The following is a 15,898-nucleotide window of genomic DNA, read 5'->3' on the forward strand; positions in this document are numbered from 1 at the left end:
TATTAAGTAATAAGTAGTTTATAAACCCTCATCAGATAAACGAGACTGGTTCAAAAAATTTTCATCTAAGTAATGATCGTCGTAACTATATCTTCGTAACTGATCGGAGTATTCGAGGCAACTTATATATCTGTGCGTTGAGTGTTTATAATATGTATATACACACACACAAACACACGTACAATATGACAGGACATTTTTCACAATGCCCTTCCCAAGTCCCTGCTATGGTCGACAACAGAACGCAGTCGATCAATAACGATGACGGCGTCTTCGGAATAGTCCCCTTCGAGCCACACCCTTAGTACTGAGCAATGCTCCTACTTTTTCAGATATAGCTGGGACTCAGCTTTCGAAATATCAAATAGCTAGTTTTCTGTATCCATTTTCGATCATTCATTAAATCACATAAAAAATTACCGATTATATATCAACTAATAACGGGTTTTTTAACTGATACTAATTTTTTTGATGATACAAGCAGATGCAGAATATTGTACAGAAACGTGTCATATGAACTCGGAGGAACATCATTAAGGACTAACTACATGCAATTCGGCTGAATTAAAATTTTCTTCTAACAGCATATAAAATAAAGGACCGTCCATCGCATAATAAATATATCACGCTTTTCTTATATCGATGCTCGTTTTTATATTTTCTCTCTCTCTCTCTCTCTCATTCTCTCTCTCTCTCACTCTCACTCTCTCTCTCTCTCTCTCTCTCCCACACACTCCCTCTCATTCTATTTCTTTCTCTGTCTTTTTTTTTTCACATTTTTAACCGTAAATACAAGCCATCATACAAGGCATGAGCTGAATTGGTCATTAATTTCACAAGGCCTAGTTATATGTGCTTTATGGATTCGTGTTTTCTTTACAAATGTTTATTGAGTACACTACACTTTACAATGGATCATAACAAAAGTTTATCCGAATTTCTGTATCAAAAAAGATATGACATTGACATATCACTCATATAATTATTTAAATAGGAGAGAAATACTTCCAAATACATTTGTTTATACATATACGTTAGCTGTATAATTATAGGTATATATTACACATATTTGAGTTGAATAGATTATTATAATACATATAAACCCTGAATAATAAATATTACATTTGTTTAATTATTATATTCATAAAAAATGTGATATAAGGTCAAAACTATGTCCTTCGGTCATTTTAAGCTTCTGTTATGTAATACTACATAATAAAAAAAGAATATATACATAGCAAGGTGGAGAAAATGTAAGGTAATTACAGATAATTGTATTTATAAATTTGATGTGTACGTTAGTGTTATTAAGAACATATGAGAGAAATAAAACTTCAAAATTCTACGCAACAGAACTAGTTTTGTATAAGATAATTAACGTCTATTTTGGGACTGCCGCTGATTTACATAAAAAATCTAAAGAAGCTCTCGATTAACATCGTATGTATTCGTAATCGGCATCTGCTTTATCGAAAATATTCTAAAACATTGTACACGTAACTCTATACGTTACTAAATAGTTGATTAAATATTTATTGTTGAAAAATAAATATGTACTACTAAGTTTTATATATATAGTATACGTAAAGTTATAATCACAGAAAAATAATTTCTCTCTAATATATATAAAACGATAAACATAGCAAGAAATTGGATCTAGTATATAAACTCAATTACATAGATGTGTAAACGTAAGTCTTCGTGGCTCAGATGGCAGGATGCTTGTTCGGCAAGTGAAAGGTCCCGGGTTCGAGCCCCGGTCGAGGAACGGCGAAACACAAACCCCCCACATCGCACCACGCCAGAACAAAAATGTTATAGAGTTTCAGGTTTTCTTTCAAGTTATCTTTGCAATGTATCAACGCGATTCGTATATGAGTTTAGTCGCGGAAAAATTTAACAGAGCTCTTCTTTTCTGCTTCCCATCCTGCAATTTATAACTAATTTTCCTATCCCCATTGTACATCACTTTGAATTAGTAGTTTTGTCGCAACGCACGTTACAAAATTATTATGAAAAAAATGATAATTCCTTATCCCTTATCTCTCTGACAAAAGAAAAAAGGATTTGGAGAATACAAACGCTTTAAATCAACGCACAAAATCAACTTATTAAGAATAAAAAAATCATACTTGAACACAGCCTTGGTATAAAAGAGACGTTTATTCGTATCAGAAATCGGTTATTCTTGATGGTGCAAATTGGACCCAATACCCATTTAATGTCGAGTTACATCAATCACAGACCTTCAGAAATGTCTGTATGTAAATTTAGCCGGAAATTTCCTCTGTAGCTCAGATGGTAGAGCATTCACCCGAATATCTTTGTAAGCATCAAACGAAGACTTAATTTTTTCTCTTTCTGCTTAATCATTTTTGAGAAATGTTTCAACGAACATATATATTTAAAATATATACGGATTCAATATGTTATTTAGACATACATATTTTATCACTTCTATGGTATTTATAGAATTGGTAATCAATAGAGACATACGGGTTTTGATCTATTCTTTTTTTCTATTTGTGATTTGTTTCTTCCAAGTGATTTGACAAAGATTCTTTTTATAATATATAGCATCGGGAATGATCAATCATGATTAAAACGCATTACATATATATTATTGCAATAATGGTACATAAAAACGAGATCGATATACCGATATATTGGTAATTCTCGTTGTCGATAACGGAATTTGTCTCTTCATCTTAATTCGCTACGTACTTAGAAAACAAAGATATCCTCTATACATTTAATAAAATTCAACGGTACATAATATGATTACAAATTCTGTTTTATTTTTATCGTTGCAAAAGATATCAAGAAAAAGTAAACCAATATAAAAAAAATAAACTGTACTGATATGAATTAAACGAATATGACTTTCTCTTAATATATAGTATAGGTAAATCCATAAAATCGTGTGAAACAATAGCATTTTTGCGTTCTCATCTTAACCTCTCATACGAATAAGAAGATTATGACAGTCCGTTTTAATAGTAATATAAAAATAAACTTAATCAACTCAGAATTGTTCAAACGTACAACAGTTTACCAATGTCCACAATTCATACAAACAATAATTCGACTCTTCTGAATTATTTGAAAAATATTGTACGAAAAATTTCGTTTTCTTTCACGGTATATTTGTTACACTTCCGAAACGTAACGATAGAATTTATTGCTTTTCCTTTAATGAAAGATTTCAAGGTCATTTCAATCTATCCTTTTTCTTCATAAGAACCTCCTTTCTGTGATATCGTTGGAGATAATATGAAATAAACATTTCATTTTGTTCGTACTTAATGTAGACCTCTTGTTTCCTTATGTGTTCTTTTGAAGGTTCCTGATTTTTCTTATGTAACCACATTGATGTTTTGCTAATGCCCTATCTCGAGCATAGTTGCTAAATTCACACTTTCAACTCTCATCCTTTCACTCGCACTTAACCGACATATAAAAAGATATAGATTAAACAGAGAGAGATTCTACAAAGAAAGATAGTAATCTTTCTCCGAGATTTTTCTTCTCTATTTTAAATTTACTGGAATAATTAACAAGACGCATCGCAGCTTTTGAGTAAAGTGGAACAGATAAAAAAGTGTTTGAATATCTATCAAATTATTTACGATGATTTATCGTACGCGTTTCGAAAATAATTATGTATGTAAATAATGCATGAATACTCGCATAGGAAGAAGTAGAAAAAAATAGACAATAATTAAAATCATTGTGTTTCATACTCAATAATTTACAGATGAAGAGAATTAAATTTATTCAAACGAAGTGAAGAGTTTGTATCTCATATGGTTTCTGTCAAAGATTCCGGTTATCAATTTTTCTCACTTCTAAAAATCCAAAAATATATAGTTAACAAAATGCATAGTTGAGTAAGTGCAGAATCTCGTCAGGGTAGCATTTCTCTCAAACAATTTATGCGGAATCGACTGTTGGATATACCGAAATTTGAGTTCTAACCATGCTAGACAAAGTGGCAATATCGCTGGAATAAGGATATGACTTTCATGGCTATTCTTTTATGTAAACATTCCATACAGTACTGTGTAATCCTTTATGTTCGGTGTAAATATCAACATAAACACGATACGTTTGAATACATATGTAGAATTTATAGCGTTACTCTTCTTATAAGCTGTAAGGATGAATGCGAAGTGTTTATATTGTCCACATACAGATGTATGTATATGTATAAAGTATATGTGGAATAAATACGTGTCTATAAAAATACACTCATCGTAATATGCACACGTTGACAAAGATACAATATTTCATTTAACTGCTTGTTCGTGACTAATAGAGACAAAGGAAATTCAGACGCTTCATCTTAATGTACTTTAATATTTTTTTTACTTTACTCTATATCAACTGGAGAGTTAGCTACATTTATTTACGTAGATGAGTGTGTAATAGGAAAATGAAATCGAGAGAAAGAAAGGAGAAAAAATTAAATATTTTATTACTTTGGAAATATTTCGGAAGCGCTCGGTTTCTACCGTAAGTATTCGTAATCGGCGTCTGACATACCGGAAGTATTCTTAAAGTGTACACGTAACTCTACACATTACTAAATAGTTGATTAAATATTTATTGTTAAAACGTAAACTAAGTTATATGTACTACTAAGTTATATATAGTATACGTAGCATTATGGGCATAGATATATAATTTCTTTGTATGTATGACAAATATAATTTCACTAATGAAAAATAATTTCTCTAATATATATAAAACGATAAACATAGCAAGAAATTGGATGTATTATATAAACTCAATTACATAGATGTGTAAACGTAGGTCTTCGTGGCTCAGATGGCAGAGTGCTTGTTCGGCAAGTGAAAGGTCCCGGGTTCGAGCCCCGGTCGAGGCACGCAGCGAAAAACCTCATCCATGACTCCTTCTCTCGTTGCAAGAAAAAACATTTCATTCAGGCTTCTTTCACATCTTATCTTTCTGAGCAGCGGTTTATTGTATTATTGATAAATGAAACAGTGCTCTTTCTGCTCTGTCCCCTCCCCCACATACCCCACCCAAAGTACATGAAAACCATTTTCTTATCGCCATTGTACCCCAACCTTAACGAGTAGTTGTTTCGCGACGCACGTGATGAAATTTATATGTAGATAATATGACTCTTTCATACCCCTATTATTTGACAAAAGAAAAAAGTATTTAGGAAATACAAACGCATTGTTTCAATGCAAAAAATCAACGTATTAAGAATAAAAAAATCACAATCAACGATATAGTCGTGTACATTAAAAGATGTTTATTCGTATCAGAAATCGGTTACACTTTACGGTGCAAATCGGACCCCAACAACATGTACATCGAGTTACAGGAATTACAAATGTTTTAGATCTATCTATGTAAGTAAATTTAGCCAGAAAGTTCCTCGATAGCTCAGATGGTAGAGCATTCACCCGAAAATGTTTGTAGGCAACTAGCGAAGATCTAATTTTTTTCTCCTTTCTTTTTTTAATTTTTGTGATATGATTCAAGGAAGATTCAAATTTAAAATGTATACGAATTCAATAAATTATGTCAATTCGTATAGAAATATCGTACTTATTTTCAAATTTATTTGCATGATTGTTAACGAATACAAAATTTCAATTTGCTTTCTTTTCTATTTGTCATTTGATTCTTCCAAACGATTTCCTATATATTCTTTTTTATATTATGTAAAATGGGGAATGTACAATTACAACGCATTGCACCTGTATCGCAATATCGATATACGACAATGAAATCGATATACGGATATATACATAATTCCAGATATCGGCAATGGAATATCTTTCACTACATTAATATACTATGTTGAAAAAACAACATGTTCTATATACATTTAGTACAATCCAGGTTCTGTATTTTTACAGATTCTCCTTCATTTTTACCGTTACATGAGAAATGAAGAAGTAGATAGCCGAAGTAAAGATAACTAAATCGTACTCGATATAAATTAAACTAGCGTGATTGTTTCCGTATTTTATACATTTTACGTATTTTCGGACACAGACTCTGAGATATATGTAAACATATCAGCATGAAAAAGCTAGGATATAATATGATAATATAACGGTATAAACTCTTATATTAATAATAGTAATAAAAACGTAATTATTACGTCCATTATGTACATATTGTAATAATATAATAATACCTACGACTATATTATCAATAAAAATAGTACAAGTATTACTTCTCTCAGTTTAATTTCGACGTTGTAAAGAATTTTCCAAATGAAATAAGAAAGGAACATGTACAGATGGACAACAGTTAATGTAAATAATTACAGATTTAAACGATCATTAACGCAACATAAGTATATAAATTGCTACATAGAGAACAGAAACTAATGAAAAGTTGTTATCGTGATCACCATAATTGTTTCAAAATGAATTATATTACAGCGTCAACGTCTTCTCGTAACCACACAATCCTATCGAATCCTTAAATTTTTCTATATATATTTCAGCCGTACTATTTGAAACATTGACTATAGCATACTACATATTTTAAAATGCTTTCTCTTATGTTTCGTCCCAATGATATTTGTTATTTTTTTGTAAGATTCGATTGAAGCTAATCGGGGATTTTATGTATTTTCGAAAATCGTTACCTAGCCATGTAAGACCACGAATGACTTTTGTATGCGAAAATACTGACAAATACATTAAACTACTAAGCTCTCTTTCTCGCGAAATAGTGTCATCTCCTGTTTTCTATTCGTGTGTAGATTATTATGCAGACACTGCTTTTTAACACAGGAAAAATTATTGCATTACTTACTCTGTTACAGTCATTTATAAGTGTGCGATTTGTTTAATGTGCTCCTTTGTTATTGATTCACCAATATAGAAACGATTACACTCTCTTCTACGATATCTGATTAGTCTTCACTGAATCGGTTAAACGACTTAAGTTTATTTTTCTCTATGTGAAAGTTCAAAGATGTTGCAAGATTGTGAAGAGATATATAAGAGTAAAGAGCAGGTTACGCAGTCGAAATGGAAGTGTTCTTCGAGAATCTTCTTTCGTAACACGAAGGTTCCTAAAAGTAGAAAACGGAAGAAGTGGGGTAAAATTTCTGACCAATTGGAAGTTTCGTCGTGGAAGTGGGAATAGTGAAGCTTATGATTTATAGCTAGTCGGGTATTGTGGAATGACGCATATTATGTTTGTATGTGTATGTTATATAATATGAATCAGCTTGTACAATTATAATGATAATAATAAAGCCGATGATGTTGATGGTAATAAAAAGAATACACAATGATAATAATAATATTAAGTAATAAGTTGTTTATAAACCCTCATCAGATAAACGAGACTGCTTCAAAAAATTTTCATCTAAGTAATGAACGTCGTAACTATATCTTCGTAACCGATCGGATTATTCGAGGCAACTTATATATCTGTGCGTTGACTGTTTATAATATGTATATATACACACACACACACGTACAATATGACAGGACATTTTTCACAATGCCCTTCCCAAGTCCCTGCTATGGTCGACAACAGAACGCAGTCGATCAATAACGATGACGGCGTCTTCGGAATAGTCCCCTTCGAGCCACATCCTTAGTACTGAGCAATGCTCCTACTTTTTTAGATATAACTGGGACTCAGCTTTCGAAATATCAAATAGCTAGTTTTCTGTATCCATTTTTGATCATTCATTAAATCACATAAAAAATTACCGATTATATATCAAATAATAACGGGTTTTTTAACTGAGACTAATTTTTTTGATGATACAAGCCGGATCAGGATATTGTACAGAAACGTGTCATATGAACTCGGAGGAACATCATTAAGGACTATCTACATGCAATTCGGCTGAATTAAAATTTTCTTCTAACAGAATAGAAAATAAAGGACCGTCCTTCGCATAATAAATTAAGGGACAGAGAGAGGGAAAAGAAAAAAAAGAGAGAGTGGAAGACAGGGTGAGAGTGAGACAGGACGAGAAAAAGAGAGGGAGAGTGAAAAACAGAAATTAAACAGAAAAAATACAAAGTTACCTTACATTTCATCCATTTATAACACTGGAAATAAATATTCCTCCGAATTTTGTTTATTTGATCGTACTGAATCTATAACTGCAGATACGCCCACATTTTTGGAAATATTTGCCCATGTTTAATATAAGTATCGTCCACGATCAAACCGATTGTAAGATATTTCATCCAAATAATTGCTACCTTCACTTTTGCTTTAATTTTATCAATAGTGATACATACAATTAATATTCCAACAGCTATAGTTTATCAATATATGAAGTATATTATCTTTTCGACAGTATCTTCTCGGCACAATTTCGCGACAATATCTTGCCTTAGCGTTTTGTTGGTTACCTATACTTATCAACTGATTGATATACTAAGTGATATACTGGTCTTTTATATTTTTTAATCATATATTATTTTATCAAACCTATTCTTTCTCCTCAGTGCGTTCGAGTTCTTGACATTTTCCTTTTCCTTTTCTTACTCGTATGACCACTATTTCATCACGCTTTTCTTATATCGATGCTCGCTTTTATATTTTCTCTCTCTCTCTCTTTCTCTCTCTCTCTCTCTCTCTCTCTCTCTCTCTCTCCCACACACTCCCTCTCATTCTATTTCTTTCTCTGTCTCTTTTTTTTCACATTTCTAACCGTAAATACAAGCCATCATACAAGGCATGAGCTGAATTGGTCATTAATTTCACAAGGCCTAGTTATATGTGCTTTATGAATTCGTGTTTTCTTTACAAATGTTTATTGAGTACACTACACTTTACAATGGATCATAACAAAAGTTTATCCGAATTTCTGTATCAAAACGATATGACATTGACATATCACTCATATAATTATTTAAACAGGAAAGAAATACTTCTATATACATTTGTTTATAATTCTAACTTAGCTATATAATTATAGGTATATATTACACATATTTTAGTTGAATAGATTATTATAATACATATAAAGCCTGAATAATAAATATTACATTTGTTTGATTATTATATTCATAAAAAATGTGATATAAGGTCAAAACTATGTCCTATTAAGCTTCTATTATATAATATTACGTAATAAAAAAAGAATATATACACAGCAAAGTGGAGGAAATGTAAAGTAATTACCGATAATTGTATTTCTAGATTTGATGTGTACATTAGTGTTATTGAGAACATATGAGAGAAATAAACCTTCAAAATTCTACGTAACAGAACTAGTTTTGTATAAGATAATTAACGTCTATTTTGGGACTGCCGTTGATTTACAAAAAAAATCTAAGGAAGCACTCGATTTCCACCGTAAATATTCGTAATCGGCATCTGCCTTACCGGAAATATTCTTACATTGTACACGTAACTCTATACATTACTAAGTAGTTGATAAAATATTTATTGTTGAAAAATAAATATGTACTACTAACTTATATATATATATATATATATATATATATATATATATATATATAGTACACGTAAAGTTATAATCACAGAAAAATAATTTTTCTCTAATATATATAAAACTATAAACATAGCAAAAAATTGGATGAAATATATAAACTCAATTACATAGATACGTAAATATAGGTCTTCGTGGCTCAGATGGCAGAGTGCTTGTTCGGCAAGTGAAAGGTCCCGGGTTCGATCCCCGGTCGTGGCACGCAGCGAAAAACTCTCCCCACCAGTTCAATCAACCAATACAAGAAAAACGGGTGAATTAGAAAGAATATATCAGGCTTCTTTCAATTCGTCTAAGCATCGATTTATTGTGCGAGTATTACTAGTCTCAAATAAATGTAACAATCCTCTTTCTGTTCTGCCACCCCCCCCCCCACCCCAATTACCGATACAGTGTACTCGATAACCCATTTTCCTATCACCAATTATACCTCACCTTGAACGAGTAGTTGTGTCGCAACGCACGTGACAAAAATATTATGTGGAAAATAATAATTCCATACCACCCTTATTCTCTGACAAAAGAAAAAAGGATTTTGGAATACAAACGCGTTAAATCAACGCAAAAAATCAATGTATTAAGAATAGAAAAACCACAATAAACGAGCAACGCAATATATTTAAAGCATGAAAAGATGTTTGCTGATATCAGAAATCGGTTATTCTTGATGAAACAAATTGGACCCAATACCCTTTAATCCTGAATTACATCAATCACAGATGTAATTACGTGTCTGCATGTAAATCTCGCCGGAAATCTCCTCGGTAGCTCAAATGGTAGAGCATTCACCTGAATAACTTTGCAAGCATTCAACAAACGAAGACTTAATTTTTTTTCTTTTTGTTTATTCATTTTTGAGATATGTTTCAAGGAACATATAAATTTAAAATATATACGGATTGAATAAAATATATTATTTTCTAGACATACATATCCTATCTTTTCTATCGTATTTGTAGACTTGAAAATAAGTAAAGATTTTGATCTGTTCTTTTTTTCTTTTTGTCATTTGTTTCTTCCAAATGATTTTCACAACATTTTTTTTATACTGTGTAAAATAAGAAATGTACAACTACGATTAAAACACATTACACATACATTATTGCACTGAAGAACGTATAGTACGAGATCCATAGATTGATATATCGTTAATTCTCGTTGTGGATAACGGAATTTTTTTTTCATCTTAATTCGCTACGTACTTGGAAAAATAAGATATCCTCTATATATTTAATACAATTCAACGGTACTATACATTTATAAATTTTATTCTATTTTTATCACTGCAAAGAAAATGAAAAAAAAGAAAACCGAAATAAGGAAAAATAAATCGTACTCGATATGAATTAAACGAGGATGGTATTCTCCGTATCTTCTAAGTCTTACGTTTCAATATGTAGAGACTTAGAGATATCTGTGAGAATATCTACACGAAAAATCTAATATCTAATATAATAATATAAAAATAAATTTAATCGAATTATTCTGATGAGACAGACTGATGATCAATGCCTTCAATTCATACAAGGGATTATTTGACTCTTCATGATAATATTCCTATTACTTTGCAAAATTGAAAGCAAGCCACATCTTATCAACGTGGCTCTTCTTATTCATTCATAATACAAAGCTGAATATCCGTCCAAGAATTATAAATTTGCAATACATGATACATAATTTTTCAAATATCAACAAATGACTCTTTATAAGTTGAAATATTCTCTTTTGTGCTTTGCTCAAATGATACTTCATGTTTTCTATTTTAAGTTCTTTTAAGGTAACAACGAGTAATTTTATGAATCATTGAAAATAGTTAGACCTATAACACTACGAGCAAGTTTCGTATCAGCAAATAAAAGCTAAACCCTTAAACAATTAAGCTTTCATTTTCTGTAAACTATGCCATCTTCACTGATTTCAAATCTCGGGTATTCCCAGAAATAGAAAGTTTTCTGAGTTTAATAGCTCATTTCAACATTGCAAAAAAATCTTTTCAAATTCAATCAGAAAGGAACAGGTACAGATGTACAACCGTTAATGTAAAAAATTATGAATTTAAATGGGCATTTTACCAAAAATGAAGTAGATAAATTGTTAAGTAGAGATCGAAAACTAATGAAAAGTGATTACAGTGAAGATCATTATTGTATCAAGAAGATGAATTATATTGTAGCGTCAACGTTTTTTCATAACCGCATACTTTGTATGGAATCATTAAATGTATGGATTCATATATACTTCAGCACACGCCGTACTATTTGAAACTTTGAATATAGGAAATCATATATTTTAAAATGCTTTATCTTACTTTTTGTCCCTATATTATTTTTCGTTCTTTTTAACAATTCGATTCAAGCTAATCGATGAAAGAATTTTATAAATCCTTAAAAGTTGTTACCTAGACCTATAAAATGAAAGAAAACTTTTGTATATTTACGAAAATGCTGACAAATACAGTAAACTACTAAGCTTTCTTTTTCGTCAAATAGTACAATCTCCAATGTTGTATTCCTGCATATATTATACTGCGAACACTATTTTTTAACGAAGGAAGAATTATTGCTTTACTTTCTCTATTACAGTCATTTATAACCATGTAACGCAAGTGATCCATTTGTTTATTATGCTCTTTCTTTTTGACTCACCGAGATAGAGACGATAGCACTTTCTTCCCCGATATTCGTTTTGTCTCCATTTAATAGGTTAATAGACTTGTGTTTCTATCTCCCATTGATAATATAGAAATGTTATAAGATTGAGAAGTTGTATGCGAGTGTGGAGAATAGATTTCGTGGTCCAAATCGAAATGTCCTTCGAACCAGCTGGAGGTTTCGTCGTGAAAGCTGGAGTAGTGGAGCTTGTGTTTAAGGCTAGCAGGATAATGTGGGTTAACATATGTTATGTTTCTTTGTGTATGCTATTCTGCAGAAAGCAATTTTGTTACAATTATAATGATAATAATTAACCCGATGATGTTGATAATGATAAGAAGAATATACAATGATAATAGTAATATTAAATGATAGTAATAATATCGAAAAGGTTACATAATAATGATGATCATAATGTGGATATTTGAGTGGAATGTATACAGTAAATATAAATTTTTGGACAAAAAATGAACTTCATAATTTTAAGATTTCACGTAAGGCTAAGGACTTACCCTTGCCATGATAGAAAACGATGTTCAACGTTTTTGCGTGATAAATGTGCTTTATCGGTATACAATATTATAATAAAGTACGCTTTATTCACATTCATCGGCCAGTAATCCTATGATGACGAATAGTTAAAAAATACATTTTCAAGTTTCACTTTTACGGATATTTCGGTTTCCTTATCTTTGTAAAGCCTGGTCAGATACACAAGATCTGTCCGTAAACTCTTCGATCAAGGGAGGGTCTTGGTAACTAGGTAACCGCTACGAGTGTTCGGGGCAACCTTATATTTATATGTGTGTGTGTGTGTGTGTGTGTGTGTGTGTATAGGAACTTTTTCGAATGCCCTTGCCAAGTCCTTGCCACAGTCCATCCACTTGATCAATAAGGACGACAGCGTCTTCGAAATAGTTCCCTTCAAACCACACCCTTATTATAGCAGTGCAGCGACGTTTTTAGATATAGTTCGAACTCAGTTTTCGAAATATCAAGCACCTAAATGATACCCATTTCGATTATATGTGAACAGATAACGGGTTTTATAACTTAGCCTTATATTTTTCTTGTAGAAGCCATAAAATAATTTTGTAGAGAAAGGTTTTACATGAACTATGTGGAATATCATTATAATTCAGCGACATGCAACTTGGTTGAAACGAAATTTTCTTCTAACAGCGTATATAATAATCAGCAATAGTTTCTTCAGTTTTGTCAAAAGTAGAGAAGGAAGCGAATTGCTGTTACAATAATTAATAGAAGAGCCAAAAAGAGAGTGAGAAGGAGAGAGAGAGAGAGAGAAGAGAGAGAGAGGGAGATATTTAGAAAGAGATATAAAATTATCTTATATTCCATCCATTCATGAAAGTGAAAATTGATATTCCTTCGAGTTCGATTCGAGGATCTCATGTTTATGTACATTTTCTTCTTCGTGAAGCTGCCATAACATCGTTCATGGCTGAATTAACTATAAGAGATCATAATATAAATCATAATAACAAAAACGAAAACGAACTAAAATATACAACAAAATTTTCTATATTATATATATATATATATATATAGACACACACATACACACACATGTATACGCATATATATACATATATAGATATATACATGCGTATATATGTATATAGCTAAATAAATAGATAAATGGATAATAAATAGAAACAAGTTAAATATGTATTAATAAAATATTAAGAGACGTAATATGTGTATGTGTGTCTTCGATGACTTTCATGTAATATGTAAGTAGTAGAATAATGATTATAATAATGGATTGTAACGGAATATGAAAACAGTAAATTTAACATTTTCTGGCACAAAAAATGGTGAATATAGAAGAATAATGATTATAATAATGCATTGATGCTTATAATAATTCTTTATGTTAATTAATAAAAATTAATACAATATCTAAGGTCTCTTAATAAAAATTAAATTTTCAAGTACATTACACTCATTCTATTTTGCAATAGTAACGTCAATGAGAATATTTTTTTTTGGGAAATATTACATTTATGTTTATAAATATCATGTACTTTATTATTCTGGTAATGTACAGCACAGTTAAAACCTTATAATCGGGGGATACAACGGCACATTTGTATTCTTGTATTTATTTTTCATGCAAATAACTTAAGATTATGACGGTCCGTTTTAATCGTAATATAAAAATAAATTTAATCAAAGCGGAATTGTTCCGACGGACAACCGATGCCCAATGCGTTGAATTCGTACAAGCGACAATTCGACTTTCCTGAGATATTCCCCTATTAATGTGCAAAACTAAAAACAAGCGACAGTCAACACCTTATCAATGCCGTTTTTCTTATTCATTCTTGAGAGGAGGCAGTGTGTATATCAGAACTTTTTTCAGAGTTATAAATTTGCGATATATAATACATAATTTTTCAAAATTCGACAAATGATCCTTTATATGTTGAAATGTTTTTTCCTGTGCTTTATCCCAATGATATTTCATGTTTTCCGTTGTTAATTCGTAATGAAGTTGACGACGGTAATTTTATGAATAATTTAAAATAATCAGACCTATAACACTACGAGCAGGTTTCGTATCCGCAAATAAAAGCTAATCTCTTCAACAATAAACCATGTCTTGATGCCATGATGTCAAATCCCGGATGTCCCAGACGTAAAAAGTTTCTCTTCTCTCAGTTTAATACATCATCTCGACTTTGTAAAGAATCTTTCCAAATTCAATAAGACAGGAACATGTACAGATGGACAACTATTAATGTAAAAAATTACAGATTTAAACGATCATTAAAGCAACATAAAGTAGATAAATTGCTAAATAGAGAACAGAAAGTAATGAAAAGTTGTTATCGTGATCATCATAATTGTTTCACGATGATTTATATTACAGCGTCAACGTCCTCTTGTAACCACACAATCTTATCGAATATTTAAATGTATGTATCTATATATACTTCAGCCCTACTATTTGAAACATTGAATATAGGATACTAGATATTTTAAAATGCTTTCTCTTATGTTTCGTCCCAATGATATTTGTTATTTTTTTGAAAGATTCGATTGATGCTAATCGGGGATTTTATGTATTTTCGAAAATCGTTACCTAGCCATGTAAGACCACGAATGACTTTTCTATGCGAAAATACTGACAAATACATTAAACTACTAAGCTCTCTTTCTCACGAAATAGTGTCATCTCCTGTTTTCTATTCGTGTGTAGATTATTATGCAGACACTGCTTTTTAACACAGGAAAAATTATTGCATTACTTACTCTGTTACAGTCATTTATAAGTGTGCGATTTGTTTAATGTGCTCCTTTGTTATTGATTCACCAAGATAGAAACGATGACACTCTCTTCTACGATATCTGATTAGTCTTCACTGAATCGGTTAAACGACTTCAGTTTATTTTTCTCTATGTGAAAGTTCAAAATTAAAAAGAAAAAATACAAAGTTACCTTACATTTCATCCGTTTATAACAGTGGAAATGCATATTCCTCCGAATTTTGTTTATTTTAGCGTACTGAATCTATAACTGCAGATATGCCCACATTTTTGGAAAATTTGCCCATGCTTAATATAAGTATGGTCGACGATCAAACCGATTGCAAGATATTTCATCCAAATAATTGCTATCTTCACTTTTGCTTTAATTTTATCAATCGTGATACATATTATATGATACAATTAATAATGATACAATTAATATTCCAACAGCTATAGTTTATCAATATATGAAGTACATTAT

The 15,898-nt window shown here is 31.0% G+C and overlaps 2 long non-coding RNA genes across 6 annotated transcripts in view; one reads left to right on the forward strand and one right to left on the reverse strand.

The window, feature by feature from the left end:
* LOC127071412 (uncharacterized) overlaps nucleotides 1-15,576 on the reverse strand; it is a 30,938-nt gene extending 15,362 nt beyond the window's left edge. The window contains exon 1 of the long non-coding RNA XR_007785041.1: nucleotides 15,421-15,576. This is a non-coding gene — a long non-coding RNA (uncharacterized LOC127071412). The remainder of the gene's footprint in view (nucleotides 1-15,420) is intronic.
* LOC127071401 (uncharacterized) overlaps nucleotides 1-15,898 on the forward strand; it is a 210,533-nt gene that overhangs the window by 28,977 nt on the left and 165,658 nt on the right. For 4 of the 5 annotated variants that reach the window (XR_007785014.1, XR_007785017.1, XR_007785015.1 and 1 more), the window contains exon 3: nucleotides 4,855-5,449. The exons of the other annotated variant lie outside the window; for it this stretch is intronic. This is a non-coding gene — a long non-coding RNA (uncharacterized LOC127071401). The remainder of the gene's footprint in view (nucleotides 1-4,854; nucleotides 5,450-15,898) is intronic. 5 annotated transcript variants of the gene reach the window in all.

This window comes from Vespula vulgaris, chromosome 21 (assembly GCF_905475345.1).
Source record: "Vespula vulgaris chromosome 21, iyVesVulg1.1, whole genome shotgun sequence".
Taxonomy (NCBI): Eukaryota; Metazoa; Arthropoda; class Insecta; order Hymenoptera; family Vespidae; genus Vespula; species Vespula vulgaris.